Source organism: Marmota flaviventris, chromosome 4 (assembly GCF_047511675.1).
Source record: "Marmota flaviventris isolate mMarFla1 chromosome 4, mMarFla1.hap1, whole genome shotgun sequence".
Classification (NCBI taxonomy): Eukaryota; Metazoa; Chordata; class Mammalia; order Rodentia; family Sciuridae; genus Marmota; species Marmota flaviventris.
The window spans coordinates 40,131,732-40,145,903 of NC_092501.1; the positions used below are offsets into that span (position 1 = coordinate 40,131,732).

General features: G+C 38.1%; 1 protein-coding gene across 3 annotated transcripts in view; it reads right to left on the reverse strand.

The window, feature by feature from the left end:
• Window positions 1-12,361, reverse strand: part of Ccser2 (coiled-coil serine rich protein 2) — a 149,567-nt gene extending 137,206 nt beyond the window's left edge. For all 3 annotated transcript variants that reach the window (XM_027939967.2, XM_027939968.2, XM_071611123.1), the window contains exon 1: window positions 12,139-12,361. The gene's annotated coding sequence lies outside the window, so the exon portion shown is untranslated. The remainder of the gene's footprint in view (window positions 1-12,138) is intronic.
• Between the last annotated feature and the right edge of the window lie 1,811 nt (window positions 12,362-14,172).

The window sequence follows — 14,172 nt, forward strand, 5'->3', positions numbered from 1 at the left end:
GACTTCCTTAACAAGACTTCTAAAGTGTAAGAAGTAAAATCAAGAATCAATAAATGGGATGGATTCAAATTTAAAAGATTCTTCTCCGCAAAAGAAACAATCAATAAATAACGTGAGGAGAGAGCCTACAGATTGGGAGAAAATCTTTTTATCACATGCACCTCCAGTAAAGCATTAATCTATCTATTGGTTCCTTAAAATTAATTTTGCATATTCTAAAGCAATCTTGTCCCACTTAATAATGGGGCGTATTCTTGCTACAATAGGAATAAAATAGAAAATATCTCAAGGCATAATATATAGTGAGGATAAATGTTTCATAACACTTGTTTCAGTTATATGTCTACTTTGTGTGTGCACTGTATAAAATATATTTCTACTGACAGTCACTACAGTTTAAAAAAAAAAAAAAAAAGCTTGAAGAGCACAACATCATAATATGAAATTTGGAAATTTTCCCACATGAAGTGATCAAAAAGCACCTGAGATTCCATGTTAGGAACCAGAACCACACAGGGTGCATCAAAGCATGTTTGCAAGTATGGCAGGTAGGACTCTGCTCTTCTGCTCTCTTGCAAACACAACTCTCCATAGAGTCACTTGGTTAACTATAGTAAAAACAGAAACAGCTGGCAGTCTACGGATAAAGACTAATTGCTGTTCTATCAAGAGTTCTTTCCAAAATGAGGCTCTTTTTTAACATCTTCAGCTCTTAAGATTTAAATGCACATTGGAAAAATCTTCTTGTGCAAATTGTCTAAGAAACTTTTTCTGCATAAGTACTGCTTGAAATATAAAGACCCAACCACAAACTTGCTTCTCCAAAACCCACTAGCCTGAGCTGACACTGCCACCTTTTGGCAAGTGCAAAGAACTGTTCATCTTTGTGGCTTTGTTCATATACCTCCACTCTTTACCCACCTTCAGGATTTAGCCTCTTAGCCTCAAAAGGATTGTACACAATGTCACCACTTTGCCTGCCTTTGCTCTTAAGAATAATGTCACTGGTGTTTCATGCCATGTCTCTCCTCACTCAAGAGAGCTTCCTGACACTTGGAATTCCTCAGTACTACCCAAAGTTACTACTCTGGACTCATTATCTAGAGCTGTCCTAAGTTTCAACCCCATCTAGAGAAAGACAGTCAGCCAAGTTAAACTACAAGTCCTTGTACAACAGTGAGCTGGGAGCCTCTAACCATCCTCTTTAGCCCTCTCCAATCATGAACAGGAGAATACAAAGTACAATGTTTCTTACTCAGCTGGGTACTCTGTTTATATCCTTGATGTTAATTCTCCCAGCTCCCTCTAGATTTCCCCAACTTCTGGGTTACAATGCACCTGACAATATGCAAAAATTCTCAAACCCATCCTGCCCTCTTCAACACTGTCTCATTTCTTGATTAAGAATCTTTATCATCTCTAACCAGTATTCCAGCCCAAGCCACCTTAATTCCCTTTGATCCATTCTTTAAACTTTTCCCCAAATATTCAAAATTATAAGTCTGATCATGTCACTGTTACACTTAAAATCACTGTGTGGCTTCACAAGGTATAAATGCCTTATACCACAACTAATAGCAGCCGCTGATATTTACTGAGTAGTTGTGTGTCGTGTTCATCTATTACCTCACTTAAATCTCACAATCCTATATACTGATTTTTTTAATTTTTATTTTGTAGATTTAAGGAAATCGAAACTTGAAGAAACACATCCTCTGCCCAAACAGAGCTAGTGAGGGCAAATAAGATTACAATAACCTTTGAAATCTGGTTTGGGGTCTCCTTTTTAGCCACTCACCACCACCACTACCCAACAAACCTGCCTTTCAACCACACCAAACACTAAAGGACCGCTGACCATCTGATGCCCTTTCAGAACTCCTTACCAAAACACACACACTGTTCTCTTGGTTCAAGGTATCCTTTACCCGCCTTGAGACTTCTCTCTAAATCCTTTTTTCTTTCTTTTCCACCCTCTCCAGTGGGAAGATTAATATAAACCAAACAGATACAGGCATTCTACTCTGTACTTCAAAACACTATAATACAAAGTGCACAAATAGATTTTCCAAACTACCATACAGGTGAGAATCTAGAACACAGAAGGATTAGTATATGGTTAAAGTACTACCTTAAGGTGATTGACCCACAACTATTTTGCCTTTGGCATTCCTAACACGACTACAACGACTACAACCAATAAGCATTTATACAGAATAATGAGGATCAGGCAGAAGAATTAGTGTAAAGGGGTGTTTTATGATAGTCTACTCAGAATATTAGATTTATTCTAAGAGAATGAAGAGTGAACAGAACATCAGTAAGACTTAAAAAATAATGGAAAATAGAGAACACAAATTAGGATGACTCCCAGGTTTATAGTTTGGGTAGCTGAATTACTGGCACCATCATTTACCAAGACACAAAAAATGAGGTAAATACATAAATTTTGTACTTGTTCTTTCTCAGTAAAGAAAGCTGAGAAAGAACAAGTACAAAAGAGAAACAGGAATGAATGATATCTTGGAAGGAAAATGAATAAAAGGTGTTTAAAACATAGGGATGAGCTGTTCATGACACCACACATCTATACTCCTGGAGACAGGAGGCTGAGGCAGGGTGAGTGAAGGTTTAAGGTAGGTTCCACAACTTTAGCAAGATTTTTAGGAACTCAGAAAGACTCTAACTCAAATTTTTAAAAAATTAAAAGGGTTCATGTAGTAAAGTGCCCCTGGGTTCAATCACCAATACTGCAAGAAAACAAACCAACCATAGGCATGATCACATAGAAGGTTCATAGTGGACTTAACAATTAGGAACTATGTCAAAGGCCAGATACAATTTCAGTAAATAAGTAGAGAAAATATGAGTAAAACATTGTTGGTGTAGGGAGGATGACTCAAACAATCAAGAAAAAAAGGAAGAGTGCAAAATATGTTTGAAATTGAGAAGAATTTTATTGGATGGACAATCATGTAGCAGAACACATAAATTAGAAGTCTAAGTTAAAGACTCTGAATTCCAGATTTTATTTTATTTTTGGAATTTATTCTCTGAATAGAGAGAGTAAAGACATACAGCTTTTTTTTCTTTTTTAAGACAACTATTCTGAGAACAAGGTATAGGATGAATTGGAATGATAAGGAGTTAAGGCAGGAGAAGCTATTAGGAGGCCTTTAAATGACCTAAACATAATAATGAAGACCAGAAAGAGAATGGTGGTAGCCAAAATAAAATTAAAGGGATATATGAAAGCAAGAACTTTCACTCCAAGATATCTATGATATAATGATAAAAGAAATATACATTTGGTTTCTACCCAATTCTAGGCAGAGAGCTCCTAAAATCCTTGGAATCTCCAGAGTGATAAGTGTCTTCTGTATGATAATGAAATGATTGGTAGCTAGGTATCCTAGCTACCAATCTGATGGCTTCAAGATAGGGACTGGTCAACAAAATGACCAAGGAAAGGTTAGAGGGTTGAGAGTTTCAGCCCTACCCCCAACCTTCAGGGAGGGAAGAAGAGATGAAGGTAAAACAAATCACTGTGACCACTGATGTAATCAATCAGAGCCACATTATGATGCCTCTATAAAAACCCAAAGGACAGGGTTCAGAGAGCATCTGGATTGCTGAACATGTGGAGGTGCCTGAAAAGTAACACACACAAATAGGGTATAAAACTCAGTGCCCCTTCCCACATACCTTGCCCTATTCATCTCTTTCATCCAACTATTCAATTAAATCCTTTGCAGTAGTCTTTATAATAAATCAGTAAACCTAAGTGGTTCCCAGAGTTCTATGAAATGCTACAGCAAATTAATTGAACCCAAGGAGAGAGTTGTATGAACCCTGATTTATAGCCAGTCAGTCATCAGTACAGGTCATAATCTGGAGTTTGCCACTGGCATCTGAAGTTGTGGGAGTCTTATAGGACTCAGCCTTTATCCTACAGGATCTGATGCTACTTCAGGTAGACAGTGTCAGACATAAGATAAACCATAGGAGATTCATTGTCAGAAGTGTGGTGTTGAGTGGTATATAAGAACTTTGGATTTCTTCCTATCTATTAATACTGACCCAGATATTCCACTATTACTGTATTACTACGCCCATTACACTGTATCATAATCATTTTACAGACTGTGATCTTCTCTTATTCAGCCTCTCATTGCTAATACTAACAAGTCAGGAACATGGGAAACAGCCAAAAAAGGGTCTGTTGAATTATAAAAGAACTTATGAATTGACGAAATATAGAAGTGAGACAAAGATTTCAGAGAAACCTGAGTAACTCACAAGTAGAGGTAGAGAAAACACTGTGGAGAAGTTAGGAGTGGGATCAAGCTTAAGGAATGAGTTTTAAGACATGCTGTTTTGTGTGGAGGGTAGCTAAGGACAACATACAAATAGAAATGTCAGGGGAAAAAAAATACTGGTGAGGAAAAATCCAGACAAAAATAAAGACTTGGGAAATATAATAAATTATCAACAAATCTTATTATTTGCTAATGAGAATAAATATTCAATAAATTTCCTAAGATTCTTTGTGGTATGACTCTGTCTGTAAGAATGTTATTTGATTGCTCATGTGTATATCCTGTACAAATTGAAGGATGTAAATACCCAATCAAATGGGTCAATCAAAACTGGGTCAACACTAAGTAACTATTTGCTTGACTCAATCATTCATTCAACAAAAATTTACAGGGGTAAGGAAATCCAGCCATGAAAGCAAACTAAAATATAGTAAATATGGAAAATGTCACAGGAACACAAACAGAGAATATAAGGAGGAATGGGTAAAAGAGCCAGGACAAAAAAAATGCCCACAAGCTTTGCTAGAAGAGGAAACACAAAAAAGATAAACTGATTTAATGAGATAACTAAGATGATGAGTAAATTCTAGAAAAAAAAAAAAAGCATTATATGTGCAAAACAAGACATGCACAGTTTCTCATCTTCATGAAACCATAGCAAAAGATGACAGCAAGGCAGCTCATGGCGGACTTTCTATACACTGATAAGGAATTTAACCTTTATCCTATAGTCCTACAATAAAAAACACTGATAAAAAAAAAATCAGATACACGTTAGAATCCCTGAAAAAGCAATCCATATTCCCTAAAGCAGAATGCTTGTAGGAATAGGTGGATAAGAGGCAAAAAAAAAAAAAGAAGGGGAACTAACTTCTGTAGACAACAGGAACTTTTTCAGCAATAATAGAACCTGACAAGATCTATCTTTCAGAAGTCTAGCCACAGATCTGAGGCTAGGGGAAGAAAATGTGGAAAGAGATGAAAGAAGAGGATTAAGAAACAATTGCAAAGATGCTATAGCCCAAAATGTAGACTACTATTTACTCAAAAATGAACCACAGAAAGAGGCACATAAAGTGCTGCAACTAATATGTGCTTTCACCATTTCCTGAATTTACATCATATTTCAACTCAATCATAAGCAATTACAGTAAAATTGTGGTCAAGTATAATAGAAAAAAAGAAGGGGGTGGTGAAAAGTAGCTATAAAAATTTCCCCTGAAAAGCAGTTCATACAAACTTCAAATAAAAGTTTTTTTAAGGATTTTAATTTCTATTTAAAAAAAAAAGAAAAGGATTTCATAAAACTACCATATTGACAGATTACCATATCAATGTATCTAATAAAGCTGATCATTCCTTCTTTCTTAACACAGTTCACTTGACTTCATGGATACAACTTACTCTTAATTCTCCTCCTTCATACTGTACTTCTTATTCTCCTTTGCTAGTGTCTCAGCCTCTCTCTGTAAATAGTATAGGTTTTCAAGGGAAGTTTTTGGACTTCTCCTGACACACTCCCTAAACTATCTTACTTAGTTTTCATGACACTGAAGTGCCATCTGCCAATCACCAGAAATTTATGTTTCCAGTCCAGACTTCTGCCCTGAACTGCAGACTAATGTATATCCAGCTGTCTATACAATATCTCCACTTAGACTGCTAACTTGGCATGTTCAAAACTGGACTCATTATTTCCCCCTAAAATCTGCTTCTTCTGCAGTCTTTCTCATCTCAGTAAATATTAACTTTATTCTTCCAGTTTTTCAGGCCAAACCCCAGAGGCCACATCTAATCCATCATCAAATTGTTGGCTCTGCATTCAAAATGTATACAGAGTGGGAATGCTTTTCCCAATCATGATTAAAATCAATATCATCACCCACCCAGGATTACTGTTTGAGTGTGCTAAATAATCTCATTATGCCCTGCCCATGACATAACTCTATATGGCAGCAGAGAAGACCATTTAAAACAAGTCAAGACTCTCCAGTGACTTCCCATCTTCAAAGTAAAAGCCAAAGTCCCACTGGCCTACATTGCCATATATGATCTGACCTTACTCTACCCAACTCACCTCTCAGACTCCATCTTCTACCAATCATTTCCCTCAAAACCACCATTGATGTACATGTCACTCCTTGAACATAACAAGCATACTGTGACTCAGGATATTTACACTTCTGTTCCACCTTTATCAAATGTTTCTCCCCTACAACCTCCCTCATATCTGCACAGATTGCTCTCATTTCAAGATCTCTATACTCAAATACCTTTCCTAACCATCTTGTATAAATTGACAATCCCCCCCCCAAAATGCTCTTTTCACCTTATTCTGCTTTATTTTTCTCCATGAACTATAAAATCTGAGACACCACATATGTATTTATTTATTTTATGTATCATTAATTAGAAAGTAAGCTCAACAAAAGCAGATAATTTGTTCACTGTACTATTCCTAACAAATGCTCATCCATCTGGAATGGAAGGATGAATGAAGAAAGGAAAATCCAGTCAGGATCTAGTATAAAAGTATGGATTGAAGGAATTTTCAGTGTAAAGTTCTCCAGCCCTTAGAGAAACAATGACTACAAGAATTGTCCAATAATAGCCAGATCTACAACCCCAGCTAGTGCCAATAATAAACAAGGGTTGACACATCCCTACTATGGGGAAAAACTACAGAGAGGAGAGGGAGAAGATGGTCATCCCTGCTTTCCTTGAAAAGAAACATCATTTAGACGTTTCCTGTAAACGTGCCTACCAACTCTGACCAAAACAACATTAAGCTCATTCTACACACTTAATAGCTGTTATGAATAGTTCCTGCTTTGCTAAGCTATGGTCTTCTGAGAAAATTGTAACTCCCAATCCTAAAACTGGCTGCCAAGACATAATGGTCAGAGAAAGCTCTCAAATTTCCCCAAAGCACTCAGGCTGCAACCAAATATCATTAACATGATAACAACAACTTAGAGAACCTTCTGGTGTCTGCCTCTCTTTGTTGTCCCTGGTGTATATACCAGTGGCCTAGTCATCAAAAAAAAAAAAGATTTTGCTATATTAGTGTGGAGGGAAGGGGAGGTGGGAGAATTCAAAGAGTGTGTGTGTGTGTGTGTGTGTAGACATATTTATATTTCCACTTTAAAGAAAGGTTGAATGGTGAGGAATAAAAAACATATCTGCTAAAATATGAGTTATCACCTGGGCTTTTCAATACCAGACACCAAAAGAGATTGTGGTCCCTGAGATACTCAGTATTCCTTAGCTAAAAATACCATGTCTTGCATCCCCCATTCAGAATGAAGATATGGGACAGGAGTCCCTCCCAAATTGAATGGCTGAGAGCAGTGTCACATCAGTCATCTCTCAAAAAGAAATAACATGTCATATCATCTCCTTGCTTTGAAACATCTAGTATCTTTCAAATGCCCAAGTCCAAATTCTTAGCACAGCAAATAATTCATCTTTAAATCTACTAAATATGTACACATATAAAAAAAAAAAAAACAGTGCCTAGTGAAAGCAAACTGGCTGTCCACTCCTTCCTAGCCATGTTACCTTTAACAGATCACTCTTCATCTATAAGTTTTCTCCTGCACAAAAGGAGAATACTAAAAGACCTATCTTTTAGAGTTGCTATGAGGACTAAGTAAGAAACTGCATGCCAAATCCTTGCACAGTATATCTTCTAACTAATGTCCTGGACTATCTCATCTATCTAGAATGCATCACTTCCCAAAGACAGCAGATAACCAAAGTTTAGCTTCCATGTATTTCAGAATAATTAACAATAAGAGCCCAGTTAGAAACAACGTTCCAATTAATCCTGAATCAACAAAACCTTCAATTAACCAATATATTGTTTTCATGATAATTTATTTTTAAAAAGCAAGAATCCAAAAAAAAAAAAGAAAGAAAGAAAATATTCATGTATTTAAAAAAAAAAAAAACTAGGTTCTTTTACTTTGTCTCCCTGTTCAAACTCAGGAAGAAAAAAATGAAAATTAATAAGAATGTGGTTTTCTATAATGTAAAATCCACATGAATAAAATTTCAATCCCAATTGCATACGTAATCTACTAAATACATACCCATATAACAAAACAAACTCTAGAAACTTAATAAAAGTATGCATCAGGTAGCAGAATAATTTCATTCTAAGACTTCACAATTAAAACACAAAAATCACAAAACTTTTTTAAAAAGTCAGTAATTCTAGTAATACTAAAAAATACTACAAACTCTTCAATACTAAAAATAACAAAAATAAAGCAGATCAGAAACACTTTTCAAAAGATTAAATACTTATGGTGTCAGTGCTACTGAAAATGATGATAGGATTTCAGTAAATTTATAACTGAAAGACAAACAATTCATAGAAAGGAGAAAACAGAACTAGAAAAACACTGCATTTGCTTTTCTACTATGGCCTGTGATGTTAGACGGCAAGTACTTTAATACCCATTTTTAAAAACAAAAGATTATAAAAATGTATGATAGAATTGGTCAGCTAAATTCTGCTAGAGGCAGTGTATAGCAATACCTATCTACAGTAAATCTGGCATCTTTTTTGAAATTGATAAAACCTTCAAACCATCTGACCTTGAAATCCCTCTCCTTGGCCTTTAACCTAAAGGAAAGAAGTAAAATGATGAACTATATTAAATGCACTTACAAAATAAGCAACCTAGATGTCGAGCTACTAAAAAATAAGTAATTCAACTCACTGTAACATTATATAATAATCTAAAGGTATAAAAACTATAGCAAAAAGAAAATAAGTATGAAAGTGTTAAACATTATATTTATGATTTGATTACAGTATAAAACCAAATAGGTATGACCAAAAATTAAAAGCTTATTCTGATTTTTTAAAAAATTCTTTAACATTATGTTGTTCCAATAAAAAGCCTATTGGAATTGATCAGGCCCATCAAACTAAATACACACTTCAAAACTGACTTTTCAGAGGCATGAAACAACAATAAACAATTTTTTACCCTAAAAACCTATCACACAGGAGTAAATGGATTAGCTCTTCTCACATAAAGACAAACCATACATGCAATTTTAGCCATGCTATTAGCCAACTGTAACCTCATTATATTAAAATCTCTTTTACCATCAAAATTTAACTGGGGATCTCCATCTGGTGATCAGAGGCCACTTATTACAAAGCATCTGGAGAGAGGACCTCAAACACCAAAATTAAAACTATCTGGCCAAACAGAATGGTGAAGGTTCAGTTTCCCTTATGTTCCCAGATGAATTATTATGTTTCTCAACCATTTCAGGGCTCTAAAGCCCTAAGAGTGGCAGCTAAGAATTTAAGAAGAAAATGACGCAGATTTGCACTCTGTGAAAATTTGTTGACTTCCTCATTTTTCTATACCTCCACCATGAAGCAGTGGAAAATATACAAACATGAGGTCAGAAGATGTGAGACAGAGATGACACTATGCAATCTCAGGCATGTTACCTGTCTTTTCAAGCTTTAATTATTTAATAGTAAAATTTTCAAATCGAACCAAATAATCTGTAAATTCTTTCAAGTTCAATACCTGTTAAAGTAACGGACCCCTTTCCCAAACACACCAAAGTCTCTCATTACCGTTACTCAGATGGTAAAACAATTACTAAAGTTTAGAATTAGGAGACTAGAGGCAAAGGTGAAATACAAAGATGATCAAAACACTTGGACAGTCATCTGAGCTCTGGCCCTGTCTACCCATGTGACCCCTAAGCAAACTACTGCACTCAAAATAAAGTTCTAGGACTAGTAAAGCAACAATCCTTATTGGTCATGCCCTTCTTATTCCTGCATCATAAAATGGACTGTTTTTATCTGTCAGAACTAGGATTTCATTCCTAATCAGCAATGATTTTCACTTTGTTCTTGGGTTTTTAAAAGCACCTTGTACATTCATCTTTTCTAAATTTTCTGATACTGAAAAATACAGTCTAACATATTCTGCCTATTTTAAAGCTGTATTTAAGCCTGAAGCCATTCCTCCAGAACACATACAGCTAATAGTTTTGATACCTGTGCCACAAAACATTATGTGCTTAAGTTGCAAACTTAAAAAGAAACTCAAAAGCCTGGTTAAGAGAGACATATAAACAAATCATTAACTACCAATTGGCAAATGCTATCTGCATAATGTATTGTATCTTATTGGATCAGAGAAGACAAAAGGGATAAGACTTCCAGAGAAGACTCAGGTGTTATTTTAGTAAGGTTGTGAATGGCAAGTTGTTTACTAGGAAGAGAAAAATTTTCAACAGAGGGAACAGTGTAAAACCACAAAGGAAGATGTCATCTTTTGAGAGCTACAAATAGTCTTAAATGGAAAGGGCAGGCATCATGGTAGAAGAGAAACTAAAATGTAGACAAACACCAGAAATTATGAAAGCCTCAATTTATTCAAATGGATTATGAAATGTCATCAATGGGCTTCTAAACCCGAAATCAAAGTCCTCATCTTTCTCCATAAAATAAAAAGCATTGAGTTAAGGCAACAAGAAAAAAATTCTACCTGTAGAAAGGTAGAATAAAAAATTAATGAATTCCTGCTCTCAAGATGGCTTCTAGCATTATATTACTATGGGATAGTAATATAACACTGAAATAAGACATTATTAATTGTGGCTAAAAAGTTGAAGAAAGTTGTATTTTTAACCCAAAGATTATTTGAGGTCAATGTCGCTGAGAACACTAAAGAAAACAACCAAATCAGAAAATAGCAAAGCAAACAATAAAGTCTGAAAAAAACTGACTTCGAGCAAAACATTTAGCAATGTTTATATACTTATCATATATTACAGACTATAAGTCTGATTACAGCCTATAAGATATGTTTTGTACCTATCTATCTTTTGCAGAAGGAGAGTATCTTAGATTTCGGTAAACTAAAGTCTCCTTAAATTAAAGTCTCTTTTGAAAATGATGTTTTAAAACACCTCTGGCCAAATGAATAGGTTCCATAATAGTTTGATGTTCAGGAGAAAACAGCTACTTTGAAAAGGCTAAAGTTCATGTTCTCTCTCCTTTAAGAGTGAAAACCTACATATCAATCTCAGACTACAAAAAGTCCGTGCATCAGTAATTTCCACACTGCTAAGGCCTAGTTAGGAACAGCAAGTCTAATTGGCTGGATAGCCTACAAAGATGAATTTGCAATTATTGAAATTCAAACTTAAGCTTAGCCACAAACGACCACATCAACGGAGTAATTCCTCCTCTTACTGTATCAAGAAACACGGTGCATTATACAAATGGATAAAAATAGCAGACGTCTAAAGAAGAGAAAGCAACAGCATCTGAACTCACAGCAACGGTGTGATCCACCAAAGTTTTATTCAGGATGTATTTTTAGGGGGGTCTTTGTTTTGGCCCAGTAATTTAAAAAAAAAAAATCCACTCATTCAGAGCACCTCGGTACTTTTCCCTATCAACCCTCACGAGCATCCCGGCTCTGAAATCACTGGGCATCTCAGCCTCGCCCAGATTTCCCCTGAGCAAAAGAGGGCCGCCGCTGTGGCCAGTGCCAGTGGCCCACGGCCCCCGACCCCCTGCGCCTGTCACAGCCCGAGGGGCAAGGGGGTCCGGCCTCCTGGCTCCACACCCGCCCACCTCAGGCGGCTCGAAGGGCGCTCGCTGGGCCGCCTTGGAAGGCTGCCTCTCTAGGGCCTCTGCTTCTCCCCCGACGCCCAAGCCTCCGCCCCGCCCTGGACCGCGCCCCCATTACGGGCTACCCGGGGCACTCGCCGCGACCCCGGCGCCAGCACCCGCTCCGGCCCTGACCCCAGCTCTCACCGTGCGGAGGTCGCACAGCCTCCTCTCGGCCGTGGCCCGGTTGCGGGTCGCCCAGCGACCTGCGGGCCCCAAGACCGAAGGCTAGTCGAGGGGCCGCCGTCACATTCCGGTCGGCCCGGGAACACGACAGGACACAGCCAGCATCGCGTCCACGGCCTCAGGGAGCGCCGGACTCCAGAGCCACCGCGCCCCCTCCCTTGGCCGGCGCCTGCCTGGACTCCGCCCTCCAGGGCCCGCTCAAGGCGCGCGCGCAGGCCCTCCCAGGGACGCCCGTGCGCAGGCGCGAGACTCACGCGGCAAGGCCCCGCCTTTAGGTCCGCCCCCTCCTCCTGACTCCAGCTCGGCCCACTTCGCCCCCGCCCTCTCTCCAGGCTCCGCCCCAACTCCGAGAACCACCCCTCTCTGTTGACCTTGCTTCTCTGCCCCCTGACAGGTTGTTGTTCTGCCCAACCAGTGATGCCAAGTCTGCGTGATCCCAGGACGAACCCCTGGACTAACACTTACTTGCTCCTTGACCTTAGTCAAACCTGTCACCTCCTCCAGACTGAAAAGTTATTAGTGGTCTCAGCACCGGGCCTGACAGAGTTCCTCCAACATTTTGTGTTTCCAAGTCCATACTGCTTCCTATATGCTCTGGGGCATTCCTGAAACACAGCGCCATGCCTACCTCACAAGAACACTGGATCTGACTGGGACTGAGGGAAAATACCATACACAGTGCTAAGATTCAAAGCTGTCCTATGGTGATATTCATCTGAGATCCTTTTACCAGGAACCAGATTATCCTTCTCTTTAGGGCTTCCATCACTGAGGCCATCTTCCAGTCCTTCTGTCCTAGAGGGCTGGACCAGCCCTTGAGACTCCTCCTTCTCTTGATCTGGCCAACAGTTGAAACACTGGAGCTGCCCTTATCAGGTGCTCTTTGAAATCCTGCTGGCCCAAACAGCTCAATTACAATAAATAAAATTTAAGAAGAATATCTTGAAAAGTATTCATTTCTTCCATGTCTCCAGATCTGTGACACTCAAAGGAGAAACGCGAGGAAAAGGGGGTAGATGCTTGGTTTCTAAAACTCAGATTTTATTTATTTATATTTTATTTATATTAGTAATACATTTTTATATTTTAAAAATAACCCATCATTTTTAATATCTAAACATGTAGATTGAATTTCTTGAGTGATAATGTGTGTGTTTAAAATATTGAGAAAGACAGGATATAGATATTCTACAATTTCTTTTTGGATTAAGTAAAATCATTAGAAAAACAAACACCAGACTGAACTCTTGGACACACCCCTTATTATGATTTGGATCTGGAATGTCTCCCCAAAGCTCCTATGTGGAAAGCATGGTCCTCAAAGCAGCACGGTTGAGAGGTGAAGCTTTTAGGCAATAATTGGATCATAAGGGCTCTGACCTTATCAGTGGGCTAATACTTTTCCTGGATTATTCCATTGCTAGCTACTGGCAGGTGGGACCTAGATGGATGAAGTAGGTCACTAGGGATGTACACTGGAAAGATTTATCATCACCCCCCCTTGCCCTGCTCTCTCCCTGCTTCTATGAGCAGCTTTCCTCTGCCACTTTCACCATGAGGTTCTGCCTCACTTCAGACCCAAAGCAATGGAGCCACCCAATCATGGACTGAAACCTCATAAACTTGAGCCAAAATAAATCTTTCCTCCTCTAAGTTGCTCTTGTCAGATATTTTAGACACAGTAAGGAAAGGCTGACTAAAGCATATCACTCAAAATATGTAGTTACTAAAATGTGCTTTGGGATTTATGCCCTCAGTTAAAATTGAGAAATGGTAAAGATTATCCTTGGGGGTTGGACAAAATACTACATTCTTAGCAATTTCCATATGAGGGTCTAGGAAGAAAAATCAGAGTTCCCAAAATCAGGAAGAATTTTGTTTCTCTACACTGCTGGATTGTTATCTTGAGATTTCCTAAATATTTGAGGTGATCATATGTTCTCTTTTCGTCAGCAATTGTGAAGTACTAAGTCACCCTGCCCTTCCTTTTCTACA